Raw genomic sequence first — 13,020 nt, 5'->3', positions numbered from 1 at the left:
TTAGCCACTATTAAATGCCTGGGCTTCTTCACAAGTCACTTCACTGTCATGTTTTCATGTGTGCTGAGCAAAGCGGAGAGGCACGTCCTACAGAGCATTCTGAGTCACATCCCACGTGACTATGTGCACTTCTGTGGCTGTGGCCTGAATGGATAAAGCCTCAGGCTGGAGGAGGGGAGACTGATGTAGTTCAAGGTAGAAGGTACCTGAACACTGACTGAGCAAAAGCTCTCCCAGAAATCTGCTCTGTGGCCTCAGATGCTAAGGATCAAGTCTTCAATATGTCAGCTAAGGGCTGCACTAAGTAATATGGCAAACACATTTATATTGCAGTTGGCTTTTAAAATAAAAAGAATCTTTAGAACAAAAGATACCATTAAACATTCAGATATGACTATGGATTCCTTCTGTTCGTGTCGCATTGCTTCCTCTTCACTTTTTAAAGGTCTTTTTTGCTTGGCATAGAGATCTAGGTCTCATTACTTTATTATTTTGTATTAACTATACTCTTGTTTGTTTCATATCTATGAAAATCTTACGTGTACCATTCTGTGAAACATTAGTTGTTAACAACTGCATATACCTATGGTCTCTTCCTCCTACACACTTTGGGCTTAATTTACTCCTCTTAACTCATTTAGTATAAGGTAATCTCATTTGAGACCATTTTCCTGTGCTGATATGGAAGCTAAGAGGAATTTCTTTCTTAATACCATCATCACTTGGACCCATCACACTTTGCATGTTACGCTTTTGCTTTGACTCATGTCAAATTATTTTCTAGTTTTGCTTCTGGAGTTTTACTTTGGGTTCATTGGTGCCTTGGTAGTATTTTGTTTAATTAGCACATACTTGAGACTATTCTCTGTCATTGATTCCTATCTTCACTCTACTTGATTGAAGAACATGCAGTGGGTGGTATCCGTTCTCTTAAAGCCATTGATTTCCAAGCGTGTGCGTTAGGCCACATTCTCACCATCAATGTAGGAAGGCTGTTCTTCGCTGCAGCTTTGCCAGCATTCGGCTGTCGTTTTGCTTCTTAACGATAGGCATTCTTTCTGGAGTAGCGTGGAGTGCCGGTGGTGGTTTAGCTTGTATTTCTCTAGTGGCCAGCAGCGTTGAAGATTTCTCCCCGTGTTTATTGGCCACTTGTACTTGTTCTGAAAACTGTCTATTCATTGAACTTCATCTTTTTTTTTTTCAGGGCTTTTATTTTGGGGGTGTCTAACTTTAGAAGTGTCCTTTTATGTGTTCCAATACTAGTCTTCTGTGTGAGGAATAGCTGCCAGAGATTTTTTTTTCCATTCTGTAAGTTGTCTCTTCCCTCTGTTGGTTATTTCCTTTGCTGCACAGAAGAAATTCCACTTAACCCAGAAATTCCACTTGTAGAGATCTTGCCAAAAGAGACAAAGTCATCTTTTTATAGTGATCTATGCATATCTGTGTTTATAGCAGTACAGTTCATAATAGCTAAATCTTGGAACTGGCCTATTATCCATCCACAGATGAATGCCTAAAGACAATATGGTATATAGACACGATGGAGCATTACTCTGCTATAGGAATATGGATGTACCCTGTGTGCATGTGACAGGAAAAATTCATACTCTGCTGTTTTTAGACAGTGTTTGGTAGACACCTAATTGTTTTATTTGATTTTATTTTTTAGTGTTAACACATCTCCTCTTTCATTGTTTGTCTTAGGGTACCTTTTTGATCCAATACTTAAACTAGGTCATGAAGGCTTCTGATTACTATTGTTAAATATTCTGGGGTATTTTTTGTTAGTTTGTTTGTTTGTATTTTAGTTTGATTCTCAGTCTAATTTCACACACGTAGAAGTCTATTGCTAAGTGCATAGGAGTTCACAATATTATCTTGATGATTTGGCACAGTTATTATACAAAGCTTTTCTTATTCTTTTAAAACAGTTGATTTTAGGATTTATTTTGCTTAATCATCATATAGCTAGTCCAGTTTTAATTTGTGTATATTTGTACTATGCCTCTTTCATTTTTGAATTGATTTTATTTGTGGTTTTGACTTTAATATTTGTTTCCTGCATATAGTTCCAAAATTTTTAAATTTTAAAAATATTATTCTTTCAACCCCTTGTTTTTAATACATCTGCATTTACTCTGTTGCTGATAAAGCAGAATGTACATCTGCCATTTTGAAATATACTCATTTCTAGTATTATTTTTCTCCATTCCTACTTTATTTTGTGTTAATTTTTTTTTATGTGTGTACCATTCTATGTATTTCTCATTTCTTTTAGCAAACTCTTGAGTTATTTTCCTGTGAGCTTCTCTTTAAAGATTTTTTTTTTTTGTGGAACTGGATATTGAACTCAGGCCCTTGTGCTTACCAGGCAAGCGCTTATTTTACTGAGCCATCTCCCCAGGCCCTTTTTTAAAGATTATAAATGACATTTTGCATAAATTGATTTGAACTGATGCTAATTCAATAGTATCTAAAAATTTTACTGCAATATAATTCCATTAAACCTCTCTTCCTTTTTCCTACTATTGTCATATAAATTCTATTTTTATATGCATTGTGTCTAAGTACCCACATTTATTACTTTAGTAATAAATTGCAAGAGATATAGCAGAAAAAATTATAAATTTAAGAATATGTATTTTTACTATCTTTTATATTGTTTAAGTAGCACACTTTTCTGGTACTTTTATTTTTTCCTGTGAATATAAGTTCCTTTCTTGTGTCCTTTCATACCTGCCTGGACCATTTTTATAGTATTTCCTATAGAACAAGACTTTATGGTCGACTCCATTTTATTAGTGAATATATTAATTTCTCCAAGTTAGAAAGAGTTTTTCTGGATTTAGAATTCTTAATTTTCTTTTGACAGATTTCAGTATGTCATATGTGGCCTCCTGTCCTCTGTGATTTCGGATTAGAAGTCATCTGTTAATCCTCTCTCTCTCTCTCTCTCTCTCTCTCTCTCTCTCTCTCTTTCTCTCCCTGGCTTCATGATTTTATTTATTTACCTATCCATTCATTCATTTTTGAGACAGGGTCTCACTGTGCAGCTCAGGCTGGCCTTAAGTTCACTATGTAGCCCAGGTTGGCCTTTAACTCACTGGGGTCCTCCTGCCTCAGCCTCCCAAATGCTGGGATTCAGGTGTACACCACCATGACTGGAGAGTATTTGTCTTTTAATCACTGCTGCTGGTGTGTGCAAACAGAGGTCTCTGTGAGTTTAATCTTACATGAAATTCATTGAACTTTGAATTTGGGAAGTTTTAGGCCATATTTCTTCAAATATTCTTCTCCTCCTCCTCTATTCCCCTTCGTATGGGGTTTCCTTGTGCATATACTAATATGTGCTGATTGTATTCCACAAGCTCCTTTCCATTCACTTCATTCTCTCTGCTTTCAGTTTCCCTGGAGAATCTCTACTGACCTTTGTCCAAGTGTGGTGACCCTTGCTGTGCTCTGCACTGAAGATTGTTGCAGTCTCCAGTGGGTTTTCAACCTTAAATCTCCACAGCATTTATTTGGGTGGAGAACTTTAATAAGTAAATGTTTTGGTGGAGACTTGGGACACAGCTTCCTTTAAGTGTATTATTGCTAGCTGCTTCTGAGACTATTCAAGGAGATTATCCACTATTAGAACAGGCTCTAGTCAATTATTCAACCATGTCAGGGAGATTTAAAAGCTGTATTTCATAGTCTTATGATAGGGCCAGTGAGGTAGTTTGGTGGACTAAGTGCCCGTTTAGGCCAGCACAGGGACCAGGGTTTGATTCCTTGTAACACATGCTGTTCCCCTCCACCCCTACATGCATGAGTCTGGGCATGGTGGCATAGGCCTGTAATCCCAGAGCTGGGAGGATCACTGCAAGTCTGAGTTGTATAGTGAAACCCTGTTAAAAAAAAAAAAAGTACAATCTCTCCCCATATTTATATTTATTCTTCATTCCTATCTTTCTTCCTCCAGCTTTGTGGTACTTACTCTCTTCTGATTTATCACCTGGAAAGTTTGTTCTTTGTGGCAGCACATCCCCACCCCCAATGTAGCTATTTTTCTTCCCGGTACTGGGGATTGAACTCAGGATGTGTTTGCCAGGCAGGCACTTATTCTACTGAGCTATCTCCCTGGCCCCAAAAGTTTGTTCTCTTGACTTTTATATTACTAGATCTCTTCTCAGTCTTTATCCCCAGAAATTCAGTACTTGTCATGTTTCCATTTTCAGTTTCTCCCAGTCTGAACCATCCCTGAATCTTACAGGGTAGAATAAGCCAACTCTCTGGAAAACCAATAATCGCCAGGCATTCTGGGATTTTCTGAAAACACGTATGCTGCTGACCTTCCCAAACCACCACCACATACATACACGCCATCCAGAACACAACCTCACACCACTGTGCGACATCGCACACATGAGACACCCACGTGCAGCTACACGTCAAAAGGTATGCACTGAATACTGCTTACACAGTCTCATTTTACCTGCATCACTGTCCCTGATACTGTCACAGACTTAGTATCATCCACAGAAGGGTACTGAGGAGAATCTTTGCCCTTAAGGAAATTTATTCAAAGGCAAAGCAGGAATTAAACAACATAAATAAATAATAGTCCAGTGAAATGTGCTATGGTGCGAATAGAGGCCTATCTGAGGGATGTGGATGAGGGCAGGCGCAAGTGTGGGCAGAGTGGGTGGGTAGAGACAGGCACCTAAAGGAGTCGCACGGGCTAATGGTGCTGACACTTTCCACCAAGGGAAAACAGTCATGACCTCTTTCAACTTTGTAATCATTTTTTCCCAGTCAATGATTCTGTCTTAGGTAGTAACAGTGTTTGCGCTATGATTTAGCAATGGAGACCTGCAATTGAGTGACCCTGGACATGGTCTATGACCCCACGGGCATTTCTTTGAAGCATGTTGAGCAGAGTTGTGGCTCCCAGGGCTACAGAGAACTCAGACAGGGGCACTCATTGCTGGGCCATAGGGACTTCTTTTATTGTTTTAGTGGGAGACTCTACCCAATGAAAAGTGTAGGGGTCCCACAGAGAGATCATGATGAGGAAAAGGAGATGCAGCACAGGAGAGTGAGGAGTGTGAGGCTGGTGGGGAGGAGGCTGTGGTGCCGAGGACCCATGGAGCTGCTTCCCCTTCGCACTCTGTCAGAACAGTGAGAAACCACAAGCCACCTAGAGGGTGCTAAAAATACCCCAGGCCAGGAAGCTTATGAACTACTAGAGAGTTGAGGAGAGAGAGAGAAAGATCTCACATCAGCGCAGTGAGTGTGCCCTCCCAGGCCTCCTGCTCCCCACTACCTGGGCTCCAACACTGGGATTTTCCTGGATTATTATCACATCCCTTGTGTTGGCTGCTTATTTTCAATTTTTATTTTTATTAAGTTTGGTAGTACGTAAAGATTATCTTCCTAATGGGGAGCCAGTATGTGTATTTGGATGTGTTGGATTTTTTAAAGAATTATCATAACTTACTTTTGCATAATTTTATTAAAAATAAATAGGTCTAAGGCCTTTATTTCCTTTAGGAAGAAAAAATAGAACAAGTCTCTAAAAATCAAAAAGTGCTAAAGCGTCTTAACTAAAAATGATTGGGACCAAGTTATAATCAAACAAAAGAACAACTGCCACAGTTGCCTGCTCCTTGTGTATGGCAGTGAACAGATCTATGAACTGGGGCAAAACAAATAACTTCTTGAAGTCCTGGTAGGTGCTAAGACCAATGGATTGACTCAGACACCACTAGAGGGGCATCTTGCTTTGTCCCACACTGAAGTTCCTGAAAAGTTAGGGTAAATGAAGCAACTGAAACAGACTAAGACACTGGTAGCTGAGGAATACTGTGGTAAGTTATTTTGTGAACAACAGCTTCCACTTCAGTAAAACCAGGTATTTTCTTTGTTGAAGTGAAGTAGATGCAACAGCATGCTAGCTCCCTGGACTGAAGCAATAGCACATTCTGGTAGGAGTGTCCTAGCATGGCACAAGTTCCAAGTGTGCATTTATATTCACTAAGCACAAGAAAGAAGAACATCAGGCAGGGAGCCAGCTATGTCTAGAAGGGCAGCCATGGGGGGTAGGATTTTCAACTTTAACAATAGCCAGTTCAGCAAGAAATTTTGAGAAGCTACATGGTGAGAAGCAAACTTTACTCTTTACCTCAATATGTAAACTAACAACACTTGTAAATGATTTAAGAATAAGTGGTCCAGGCTGGTGAGATGGCTCAGTGGTCTAAAGCACCTACTTAGAACAAGCTAAGCCAAGCAAAGCACAGGGACTGCAGTTCAATCCCCCAGCACCACATGCCAGCCAGCCCCGCCCCCTGGTGGACTGAGCTGGCCACACACAAAAATAAATAAACAAATAAATAATTAAAAAAAAAAAAAAAAGAATAAGTGGTCCGATGCCTCCCCAGCCCTGCCCCCAGAGCAAGCTGAGTGGGCCACAAAAAAATAAATAAAATAAAAATAAAAAAGTGGTCCTTCAAAAACTTGATTTCCTTAAAAATGTTACACTTTCAAGGATTAAAGGGGCTGGTGAGATGGCTCAGTGGTCTAAAGCACCTACTTGGAACAAGCTTAGCAAACCACAGGGACCACGGTTCAATCCCCCAGCACCACATGCCAGCCAGCCCCGCCCCGTGGTGGGCTGAGCTGGCCACACACACACACACACACACACAATAAATAAATAAATGTAATAAAAAAAATTTTAAAAAAAGGATTAAAAAGATGTGATTTGCCTGCCTGGCAAGAGCAATGTCCTGAGTTCGATCTCTGGTACTGCCAAAAAGAAAAGATGTGATTGAAGTGGCCTAGCATTGTCCAATGCTGATTCTCACCCTGTCTCCTCCCCCATTCAAAACCTGTTACACATCTTGGCTTGGGTTCTAATCAGACACCAGCAGTGCCATGACTTCTTAGATGGGAACAGTGATACAGATGTCTTCATATTACATGAAGAAATAAGGGTAACTTTCATCATCCTTAAAAAGGACAAAACTCTGATGGTCAAAAACCAAAGAGTCATAGAGGTCGCTAATAACGGTGGCAAGCGGGGCGTTCCCAAGACAAGACTGCCCACTGTGCACCTGCCAGTCAGCCCTTTGGACAAAAAGAAAAAAGAGATGGCTTTGGAGGACTCCTCAGAACTTAGGAGAGGAGCTTTATCCATTTCTAATATAACTGTGCCAACACTGTGCCAAGCTGTTCGCAGTTTCAAAAGATCAAAGATGTATGGCTGACTCCATCTACCACATGCAGGGCTGTTCCATGAAATAGATGTGCCTTGTTTATTATACAGTCACAGAACATTTTCCTGTGCATATATTCCTTTCTTCCATTATATTTTTACCAAGCACTATAGTTGTGGACTCACAATATTAGTAAAGTTCTTGTATTTAGACTCAGGCACAGATTTATAAAGAAAAAAAAAACTGACAAGGATAGGTTAACTTTTATCCTCTAGGGAACAGGCACTGGAATACATCCAGATGGATCTTACAATCCAAGATTCAGCACAAAGCTTGGCTGAGCTGACACCATCTGGGCAGGTGATTTATTTTTTTTTTTAAAGTTACATTTCTTGTTATTATTTTTTTAATATTTATTTATTTTTATTTATTACATTTATTTATTGTGTGTGTGTGTGGCCAGCTCAGCCCACCAGGGGGCGGGGCTGGCTGGCATGTGGTGCTGGAGGATTGAACCGCGGTCCCTGTGCTTTGCCAAGCTTGTTTCAAGTAGGTGCTTTAGACCACTGAGCCATCTCGCCAGCCCTGGGCAGGTGATTTATGATGCTAGAGTGGCTTGAGGTTGTGCAGGAGCCGAAATGGGAATCATACCCAGTGTCTGTAAATATGGAAGCAACAAAAATAAACGAGGAAGAGAAGTCATTTTTTATTTCTGTCCTGAAGAATGACTTGTGAATGATGCAGCACTCGTTCCACACCCTGAAGTGGAGCTCTTTCAGACCCCAAGAGGTGCTTTGCTCAGTCAGTCAAGGGACAGGCTCAGGTCTGCTCCATCCAGTGTGTTCTCCACAAGAGGATGCCCAAACTCTATGGTACGCAGAGCTGACATTGCTGGAGGGTGGTGTGGATAAGGCTTCCCAGTTGATGTGATGTAATTGCTTTATGTACATTCATGGCATTCAAATCGGCCCCAAATTCTTGTCCTCCATACTTCATTCTCCTCCTGTCATTATCTGGACGGCAATAAAATCTCTCCATGTGTCCCCGAGCACCACTGGATGCACTCTGCCACCTTGGAGTACTTGTCCTCTTGCTTTGCCAAGGTTGTGGCGAGACCTTGTGCTACTTCAAACATTCCCTGCCACAGACTCAAGGGCCTCAGTACCTCACAGAAAGTGTGTATGCACTTCAATGTCACTGTCTTGCTGAATGTGCTTCTGCCATAACTTACCAGCTCAAAGCTCAAACAAGAGCTCAGGTGAAGATTCCTCACTTTTATTCTGGAAGAATTCAGTGCTTAACTTACAACTGGTGTCCATAATGTACTGAAGTATAAAACTATTGTCTCAAAACAACCCTGATACATACCCAGAGTTTGGCCATGCACTTAGTACCAGTACAGAGGAGAAGAGCATTCTGAAGGCCCAGCTATGCTGTCTGCACAGTGCCTCTGATGGGTCTGGTACAAAACCATGATCCTAGATAACTGCTTTCCTGGAACATCAGTAGAAGGGTGATAGGCTTGTCGCTATTTGCCATGTGACATTTGTCTCATTAGGACACTGTATGAACACTCAGTTTCCTCAAGATGGACAACTGGGTTGATTTCCTGTGGAATCATGAAAGCTGTTTTCAACTGCAATCTAATCTCTAGATGTAAAGACCTTAAGTGAGCCAGATATTTCAGAAGTGCTAAAAATGAACTCAAAGACCTCCAGATTCCAGATCCCAATCTCTTCTGATTCTGCTTTTCTTTAAAAAGAAAATAAAAGGCAAAACGAGGCTTCAACAGGTTGACCTTGGAAAACCTCTTTCAGCACGAGGAGCCATCAGGACAGGAGGGCTGCCCTACACAACCCGGCTCAGGGTCAGTGGTTCCCCTTTGTATTTCCTTGTGGTGGGTTAGCTTCAGAAGATCCTCAGTGCCTAAAACTCTTCAGCTGGAGGCTGAGAGACCAGAGGAGAGGAGCCACATCCCAGAGATCAGGCATCTTGGAAGGCACCTGGCGTAAAGCATGGCAGAATGCAGAAGTCCGCTATGGGCCAACTAACTCCCAAAATGTGCTTCTTTATTTCAAAATGAAATAAACAAATACAAAACAATAGCAACAAAGAGAAAAGCAAAACAACATAGAAAAAATAAAACAATATAACATTTCAAAACAAGATGTGTAATTAATAATGGTTACTATATTACATATTGTTACCTGATATGCTGTTTCTTAGCAAACCAGATACAAGAATGCAAGACTGATCGAATTATTTCTTTCAATAAACCAATAGAAACTATTTCTTTCAACAAACCAATAGAAACTAGTAGTGCAATACTCTTAGCAATTACCCTGCCTTCTTTTCTCCTTTCCCCCATCCCAATGGTTCTTTCCTGTTAAAAAAGATAAAGATAACCATGAAGCGGAGTTTCAAAATTAGGACAGTTAAAATAGTTGATACATCTAGTGTCATTGTCCTCTTCCTAGCAGTGAAGAGACTGGTTCTTGCCCATGCCCAGTCTTTCAGGACAAGGGGAGCTCACAGCCTCCTCTTCTCATTGGCCCCGAGTCTGTGGCCCTCCCTCGCTCAGAAGTTTCCTTTTCTCCCTCTGAGGTAACTGACCTCCTCAGTTCCCAGAAGTGGCAGCCTTGGAAGGAACTATCCTCAGATAGGGAGTGTATTCCTGAGAGCTGCAGGTTCCAGTCCTGTGGGCAGAGGATGGAACATGGCAGGGCATCTGTAAGAGTTGGTGGGAGTGCAGAGAGCGTTTAATGACAGCAGGGCCCTGGTGTCTTCCTCAGGAAATGCCAGAGGAGCTGTTCCCAGTTCTTACAGTTAGGATTATGGTGGAGTACAGATTGACTAAACATACACCACCCCAAGACCCACAAAATAAAAAGTGATAATGCTGGTGCTAATTGTTCTTTAGAACAGGGAGGAGTTTCCCACTGCCTTACTGATTTGTGGCTCCTGCTTCAACATGCAATGACACACCCAGATGGAATGTTCTTGGTTGGGGCGGCCTATCAACACCAGCCACAAGGGGCTATTGGGCAATTGATATGTGTCTAGCAAGATTTTGACTGGATTCTAAAAAAAAAAAAAAAAAGGATTTTCTATTTTACTAACTAGATATTAAGTTGAATTTAAATGTCCACACAATATCATTTCTTTCATATTGAGAACACAGCTAGTGACTTCTGCATTTTCTAAATTAAAAAGCCATTCTGTTTATAGAGATAAGGCTGCAGCACAGACTGAGGGCAGTGGCATCCAGCTTCTGTGACACGGGCTCAGGTCAGCTGTTTCCAACACTGTGAAAATTCTGTCTCATTTGTCCTCACCTCAAGGACTATGTTGGACCTCTCTAGAAGAGCCATGGCCTCAGCCACTCTCCTGAAGAAGATTCAGGGGATCACCACCTGCATGCTGTGCTCAAACTTGTTGGCTCATCCCGTGAGCCTTGACTGTCGCCACAGGTACTACCTCTTGTGTATGTGCTTATTCTGTTTGAAGGAACCATTGCTGCAGAAGTTCCTGTGTCGGTAGTGTAAGGGCATAAGTCCATTCCATGCAAGGAGCTGGACACACAATAAGCATCTTACAGAATTATTGAAGAGTTAAAAGAGATGGAGGAGTTGGAGCAAAATATAGAATGTGAAGCCCCCAGGGAGCTGCTCCAGCTCTACTGTGAAGATGACGGCCAGCTCATCCAGCAGCACTGTGAGCAGGCACAGCAGCACCAAGGGCACAGCACAGTGCTGGTGGCAGATGTGTACTTGGCCTGCAAGGTGAGTGTAGCCAAGCCCTTAGCAGGGACCCGTCCTGTGCTGCTCCCAATGTCTGAGAGTTTTGAAATTAAGATTAGGGCCATGAAACAAGGTTTAACGGCATGGTGTTCTTCTGAAAGATGACTTGTGTGGGATCTTTGTTGAGAGCACTTCAAACTATCACCGTTAGTTAATTTATCCCATTCTGTCCCCATCTTGAGTGTCACCATGGACTTTTTCCTGCTCTGGATCATGTTCAAGCAAACACCAGCATTGTGTCTAGTTCTCTGTATGTAATCTGAGACACCACAGTGTGCAAGACTCTGCAGAAGGAGCAGCATAAGAAGTGGAAGAGGCCACATCACCTGTGAGGATTCTAGTGTCCAGCAGAGACACAGAGCCACAAGGTTACTGCTTGGAGTCCAGGGCTTGGGTGATGATAAAGGCAGGAGCGGAGGGAGTGGGCCATCCCAGCGGTGAAGGCTGAAGGACAGAAATCTTAATCAGCATATTATTTCCAGGTAAGTGGGGCTGACACATGGCAACGCAGAGCCATGGGAGCCGGGACACATGCAGAAAACAAGACAGGCATGGAACAGCCAAAGATCCAGGGCCCAAGAACTGAGAGTCAGCTCTGAGGGTAGATCCTAGAGTGCAGAGTTCTGTGCCTCTAGAAATTTTCATTTGGGAATTGAAGGTTACTGACATAGAAATCATCATCATGTCTCTGGAAAAAAAAATGGGGAATCTCAAGGAGTAAAATGTAGATCATCAGAAAGGGAGTGAGAGGCAAATGAAATTCCAGAAGAATAGTCACAGATTTGGCAATCACAGTTGTGGGGGGTGAGTGGGACGCAGTTTCTCAGTGGCCCCTATGTGTCTGCTGAGGACTTGGAAAGTTTGGACCTAGGTGGAGGTGAAGCAAGGGGCCAGCTGAATCCTGCTGCCCAGTCCTAGGCCCTGCTACAGATCAAAACCATGTGAGCACTGTCCACAACTGGTTCATCCTTCATGATAGAGCTGGGCTCCTGTGGAGGTTTTGTGGCCTTCCTAAGAGCACACCAGCCCTGACCACCTTTTAGTCATGTGGCCCTCCCTTACACTTCATGGAGGTGAAAAGTATAGTAGGGATGGTTCTGTCTGAATTTCTCTCCCACCAGATATAGGGACAGGAGCAGCTCAGGGTCATAGCTATCAGCTGTTGAGGCAGGCCCATGCGGTTCAAATCTTACTTTCTGACCCTTGCTAGATTCACATTGTTGGCTAAGTTATTTAGACTCTTCATGCCTTGGTTTCCTCATGTACAAGTGTACAAAGCAAATATTTCAAAATAAAAGCAGAAATTTCTCCTTCCCTAATGAATGTAAGTAAATTACTTTATGTAGAGCTTAGAACTGCAAATGGCATGTTCACAGAAAACGCAGTCTTGCTATATCAGGCAGAGGAAGCACTTTCCGGAGAATGTGAAGAATCCGTAAATGCTCCTGCTGGATGTAGAGAAAATAGGAGGCAGCAGTTTTATTTTTGAAGATGATGAGCATTTGGTGTCAGCTTCAAACTGAATTTAAAAAAAATGTGAACTATTTCTCAAAACCTGTCTAAAACATAAGTGCTAAAATATTTTTAACTTGTGTTTATGATTTTGTTCTTTTTTTATGACTTTGGAATCCTTTAGCTGGCAGTACAGGTCCACAGCAAGTTCCATTCCAGCATGTATCAGAAGTGTCCCAAATATACTGACTGTGTCTAAACCTACGGCTGGCATCCTCCTTCCGTTCTGCCATGTTCCATGTGTACCAAACAGGCTTGATTTGATTATGATTCCTTCAGCAAATTATTCCCTAAGATCTTATTTCCCAGGTGACCATATTGGTGTCTAACTTTTCCATGGTGACACTGTGCTGGTAGAAATAGTAGACATCATTAGACATGATTTTAGTCCTGGCCTGTTAAGCCTCACTGCTCTCAGCTGTACACCTTCTGACCAGTTTGCACAGTCCCCACATAACTTGTTTTACAATGCACAAACCAGGTTAAAAATACCATCACTGTTCCAG

This window comes from Octodon degus, unplaced genomic scaffold (genome assembly GCF_000260255.1).
Source record: "Octodon degus isolate 3935 unplaced genomic scaffold, OctDeg1.0 scaffold00119, whole genome shotgun sequence".
NCBI lineage: Eukaryota > Metazoa > Chordata > Mammalia > Rodentia > Octodontidae > Octodon > Octodon degus.
Note: the sequence above shows the minus strand (reverse complement) of the source record.